The sequence below is a fragment of the Leopardus geoffroyi genome, chromosome E3 (assembly GCF_018350155.1).
Source record: "Leopardus geoffroyi isolate Oge1 chromosome E3, O.geoffroyi_Oge1_pat1.0, whole genome shotgun sequence".
NCBI lineage: Eukaryota > Metazoa > Chordata > Mammalia > Carnivora > Felidae > Leopardus > Leopardus geoffroyi.
In genome coordinates, this window is record NC_059340.1 from 30,265,766 (window position 1) to 30,271,970 (window position 6,205).

The following is a 6,205-nucleotide window of genomic DNA, read 5'->3' on the forward strand; positions in this document are numbered from 1 at the left end:
GCTGCCCCTGAGACCCACTGCACCCAGGGGACAGCACGCGGGGGCAGCTGCCTCGGCTCCACTTTGATGGCGGGACTCTGATTCCTCATGACAGCCACAGGGATAGATAGAGGAGGGGGCAGTTCAAGCAGCCCCTTAGAGCTGCAAATTCCACAACGCCATTCCCCACATGCTCGGTGAAGATCACGATTTCGTCTCCCTGCCATTCAGGGTGCACCCACCAGGTGTGGGGCAGGGTGCTAACGGCTTTCCACGCGGTACCGTTTCCTTTTAAAATGTCTAATACTCACACAGCCCTGAGTCAGGAGTCTTGGGCCCCACTCTGGCATGGGAAAACCGAGATTCTAAGACCTTACATATGGTGCCCGAGGGTTGGAAAGGGCAGACCTGGGATTCGAACCCCAGGTGCATACCATCTTGCCACCCTGATCAAAGGCCTTACCACACCCCTGCCTCCCTGGCTGCCCTTTCAAGGCTTCCACACCCCCTTGAGATTGCCCTGGGTGCTTGCTTTAACTTACCCTCAGCTGGATACAAAGGAAAATTCAGGCAGGTGGATCAGTGGGAAGAACGAACCCACCCGGAAGGGTGGGCCCAACCCCTTCCACTGGTGCCCGATGCCGTCACAAAGAGGAAGGTGAAAGGCGTGGGGTTCCCTGACTACAATGAACCTGTCTAGCTCTAAGCCCTTGGCCTGAATAATCTCAAAACCCACACAAGAGTCTAGTAAGCAGGGGTGGTGGTGGGGGGTGTCATTCCCATTTTACAGCTAGAAACACTGAGGTGTCTTGTCTCAAGATTACATACCTAGGAAGCCACAGCGGGGATTGAAACCCAGGCCTAAGAGGTTCAAAGGAAGAGAGTAAAATTCAGAGAGCTGTAGGCAGGCAGTTCAAAGCAGCTCAGAGCCCAAGTTCGTGCCAGGACAAGGGGCTCCTCCTCCCCAGGGCCATCTGCCCAACCAAATGGCCAGAAGGGAGTCCTGACAAGACTGTGTCCCCTGCCAGGCCTGGGCCAGCACTGCTGCCCTCGGCCCACCTGCTTGCTGCTTTTCCAAGAATCCACAGCTCTGTCACTCAGTGTCACAGACATCCATTTCCCAGCTCCAGGAAACCCAAGCCTCCCTACACCTGCCTAGCCCTGATCCTAGGACACCAGGCTGGGGGAGGGGTAGCAAGGAGTACAAAGACCCACAGAGTCAGACGAGGACAGACATTGCACTCTGTGTGTTCGCTTATTCCCTGGTCACTTGTTTGCTAGGCACTTTGCTATGCACTACTGTAAGTCCTGGGAAAATCAGAGCGTACAAGTTGGGATGACTCCAGAAAGATACGTCATCCTTTTTACGACTGTATAAGGCTCTGTCGCCATCTCCAACTCTTACAAGTAAGCCCCCCTTTAAAGTTTGTTTTTTTTTAAACCTTTTTATTCTGAAATAACTTTAGACTCACAAGAAGTTGCAAAATTAGCACAGAGTCCTTATGTACCTTCACTGGACTTTCCCCAGGGATAACATCTCGCGTAACCACATACGTTTTCAAGACTTGGAAACTGACAATGATACAATCGAATTCATTACACTGTACCACTTATTCAGAGTTCGGCAGTTTTTACCCGCGCTCCTTTTTATTATTATTATTTCCAGCGTACAAATTTCAGCAAAGGTTTGGATTTGTGTAACCGCCATCACAATCGGGACACAGGATTGTCCTATCACCACAAAGAAACTCCCTCACGTTATCCCTTTAGAGTTACATCCACACCTCCCCAAACCCTTGGTAACCACCGATCTGTTCTCTATCTCTATAATGTTGTTATTTCAAGATACTTGTACACGGAAGCATACAGCATGTAACCTTTTGAGACTGGGTTGCTGTTGTAATTTTTATTCAACATAACACCCTTGAGATCCATCCAAGGTGTTGGATCTATCAACACTTCATTCCTCTTTGCGGCTGAGAAGTAGTTGGTTTATCCATTTGCCTACTGAAGGACATCGGGCTGGTTCCAGTTCGGGGCTTTTACAAATAAAGCTGCTCTGAACAATCACGCACAGGTTTTTGTGTGGACGTAGGTTTTTAAATGTGCAGGGGCACAATTGCTGGGTCATATGGTGAATGCCTGTTTAACTACAAGAAATAGACAAATGGGGCGCCTGGGTGGCGCAGTCGGTTCAGCGTCCGACTTCAGCCAGGTCACGATCTCGCGGTCCGTGAGTTCGAGCCCTGCGTCGGGCTCTGGGCGGATGGCTCGGAGCCTGGAGCCTGTTTCCGATTCTGTGTCTCCCTCTCTCTCTGCCCCTCCCCGGTTCACGCTCTGTCTCTCTCTGTCCCAAAAAAAAACAAAAAAAAAAACAAAAAAAAAACGTTGAAAAAAAAAAGAAATAGACAAATTCTTTTCTGGACTGACTGTACCACTGCTTGGGAATGTTACATTTCCCCCAGCAGTAGGAGACGTTGCGTGCTCTAAATCCCTACCGACACTTAGTATGTCAGTAGTTTCTCAAGTGAGCCTTTCCAATAGGTGCGCAGTTATCCTTTGTCGTAGCTCTGTGTTTCACTTCCACAATGGCCACACCTTTCCACGTACATATCTGCTATCTGTATTTCTTCTTCAGTGAAATGTCTGTTCACATCTACTTTTGACCATTTCCTTTAAAAAAATTTTTTTTTTAATATTTCTTTATTTTTGAGAGAGAGAGGCTAAAAGAGCACAAACGGGAAGACGTAGAGAGAGAGGGAGATACAGAATCCAAAGCAGGCTCCAGACTCTGAGCTGTCAGCACAGAGCCCAATGTGGGGCTCGAACCCACGAACCATGAGATCATGACCTGAGCTGAAGTTGGACTAAAGTTTCACATTGTGATACTGTTCAACTTAACGGTATTTTATCTTTTATGGATTGTGCTCTTGATGCCTTATATTGAACTCTTCTCCTAACCCCAGGTCACAAAGATCTCCTTCTATGTGTTTTTTTGTTTTGTTTTGTTTTGTTTTTTGCTAGTCTTGTATTCTAATGCTTCACACACAGAGCTATGATCCACTCTAAGTTAATTTTTGTGCATGATGTGAGACTAGTTTGGGGGTCATATTTTGCTTATGGATGGCCAATTGTGTTTGCACCTTTAAAATTTTTTTTTTCAACGTGTATTTATTTTTGGGACAGAGAGAGACAGAGCATGAACGGGGGAGGGGCAGAGAGAGAGGGAGACACAGAATCGGAAACAGGCTCCAGGCTCTGAGCCATCAGCCCAGAGCCCGACGCGGGGCTCGCACTCACGGACCGCGAGATCGTGACCTGGCTGAAGTCGGACGCTTAATGTGTTTGCACCTTTATAAAAAATCAGTGGGGCACACTTGCGTGGGTCTGCTTTTGAGTTTTCTATCCTGTTCACATTGATCTACGTGTCTGTCCCGCTGCAATACCACAGTTTCCATTACCTTAACTATATAATGAGCCTTCACACCAGAGTGAACCTATAATCTCCCGCTTTCTTCTTTTCCAACACTGTTTTAGCTATTATAATCTCCTTGCCTTTACATGTAAATTTTAGAATCATATTGTCCATATCTCCAAAAAACACTGCTGGGATTCTGAGAAGCAATGGGTTAAACCTACAAATCAGTGCGGGGCGTACGCAATGCTGAGCCTTGCAATTCGTGAACGCAACATGTCTCTCCATTTACTTAGGTCTTTTTAAAAATTTCCTTCATCAGGGCGCCTGGGTGGCTCAGTCCATTGAGCATCCGACTCTTGGTTTTGGCTCAGGTCACGATCTTGCGCTTGTGGGGTCGAGCCCGTGGGGCTCTGCACTGAGTGTGGAGCCTGCTTGGGATCCTCTCTCCCTCTCTCTCTCTCTCTGCTCCTTCCCCACTTGCACGCATGTGTGTGTGTGTGTGTGTGTGTGTGTGCGTGCACGCTCGCTCTCTCCCAAAATTAATAAATAAACATTAAAACATTTCCTTGGGAGAAGCGACTGTAAGCGATACTGTGTTTTGAAGTTTGGATCCAACTGTTCATCGCTAAGATGTAGAAAATAATCCATTTTTTTGGTGCTGACTTTGCATCCTGCAACCTTACAATACTCAATTAGTAGGTCTAGGAGCCGTTTTTGGTTTTGTTTTGTTTTGTTCTTTGAGGTTCCCTAATGCTCTTCCAGGAATGTCCAGTTCGTCACTTAGCCTCAAAGACCTCCAGCTCTACGCTCCAGCAAACCCGAAACTTCTTGCAGCTGCCCAGCCAGGATCCCAGGGACACAGGGCCTGGGGGGCGGGGTACAAGGAACATGAAGACCTAGGTCCGGGCTCTGTTTTCCTGCCTTCGGTCAGACTGGAGGGCAGGCCTTGCACTAAGGTTATTTATTTATTCCTTAATACTTGATGCATTCTTACCATGCGCGAGCTGCCTTGGGAAGCCCTGGGAAAACAAAAGTAAACAAGACGGAACTGGCCATAAAGACCCACTTGTTCCTTTCTGTGGCTGTCCACTGCTCTCCAGCTATCTCGAAAGTTCGGTGACCAGGCGCCCTTAAAGTTCTGAACTTTCGGTGACTCTCACTTGTTGCCCATTGCTTTTGTACACACGAAGACTTGAACGATATGAATATATTCCGTGCCTTGCGAAAAGAAAAGGAAAAGGCTGTCTCGCATCGGGACTGACCCCACTTACTTGGGCGTCGGCCCGCCCTGGTTCAGATTCCAGCCCCGTTAGATAACCTCGGGGAAGGTACTTAACGTCTGTGCCTCGCCTTCCCCTTCTAGAACCAGCCATGCTGCTGGTCTTATTAGAACAGGCGAAGTACAAACAAGAATATGAAGTTTTGAAACAGAGCTAGAAGGCCCACATTTACTCCTTGCACCGCCTTCCGGGAGAAGCTGTGTTTTAATTCACCGTTCCTCTTTGGATGACGGTTTACTTGTCTCGTTTCTGCCGTGACGAAAAATACAGCAAAGGGCATCCCTCTCTGCGGCTCCTGTGTGGCTGTAAGGGATCCCGGAGAAGCGAAACCGCCGAGTCATGAGAAATGCCCGTTTTTAATTTTAATCGCTGCCGCCAGGCTGCCCTCCGTGGAGGCCGTATCCGCTTACATCGTCTGGGCATTTCCATTTCTTCACACCCACAGCAACACTTGATATCATCCGACTTCAGGCCGCCTCTCTTTGGGGGAGAGAAGGGACCAGGAGGACACATGGTGCCCAACGGAGACCTTGGCCTCGTTCTCGAATTTTCGATCTGCTTTCAAAATGTATTCTTGATAACTTAGGTAATTGAAAATGAATCCGACGCAACTCCCTCCCACGGAACACCCCTTACGGAACTTCAATCTCGTTGGGCATAATACACACTGAGCAAACACACGGACAAAAGTTAGGCTTGAGCCTGGGTGGCTCAGTCGGTTAAGCGTCGGGCTTTTGTTTTCAGCTCAGCTCATGCTCTTAGGGTTCATGGGTTTGAGCCCCGAGTCAGGCTCTGTGCTGGCAGTGTGGAGCCTGCTTGGGATTCTCCCTTTCTCTCTCTCTCTGTCTCTCTCTCTCAGAATAAATAAGTAAACTTAAAAAAAAAAAAAAAGTTACGCCTGCAAATGGTAAAAAGGGCCGTGGGGGACCGTGGCAGGACGTGGCAGTGCGGTGGCTGATGATAAGGTGGTTGATGGTGGTGACAGCTTGCTGCCACCGTGTGCCGGGCACAGTACTCAGCCCCCTGCGTGTGTCAACTCGTTTACTCCTCGTTAACTACCCTCTGCGGCCGAGGTCGCTGTCTCCGCTGCGTGGGCGATGAAATAAGCACGGAGCTTAAAAACTTCTCCAGCCTCACACAGCGAACAGAGGCACCAGGCTTTGAGCACGAGCAGTCTGGCTCCGGAGCCCAGATTCCTCACCAGCTCTGCGACAGCGGCCCTTACCTGCTGGAGAATTACCACAGGCGGCACAAGGGGCCACGGTACGCCATAAGGGCCATCGTAGTGCCACATGATGCAAGCGCGAGGATGTAAATCCTGTCGCTCTGCCTCCTTGCTCGGTGTGGTGGGCAGAACGCCCCCCTCCAAAGATGCCCACGGCACAGTCCCCAGAACCTGTTAGGACGCTATGTTACAGGGCAAAGGGGGCTTTGCGGCCGTGGTTAAGGCTAGAGACCTTAAAATAGGGAGATTGCTTTGGGTTTAAATAGGGAGATTGCTTTGGGTTTTCCTGGTGGGCCCCACATA

The 6,205-nt window shown here is 49.1% G+C and overlaps 1 long non-coding RNA gene across 1 annotated transcript; it reads right to left on the bottom strand.

Annotated features, from left to right (window-relative positions):
* Positions 1-2,965: 2,965 nt before the first annotated feature.
* On the bottom strand, positions 2,966-3,728 carry LOC123589417. The gene is made up of 2 exons (XR_006708321.1): positions 3,331-3,728; positions 2,966-3,122 (listed from the first exon to the last, which is right to left on the bottom strand). It is a non-coding gene; the product is annotated as an uncharacterized LOC123589417 (long non-coding RNA).
* Positions 3,729-6,205: the final 2,477 nt, after the last annotated feature.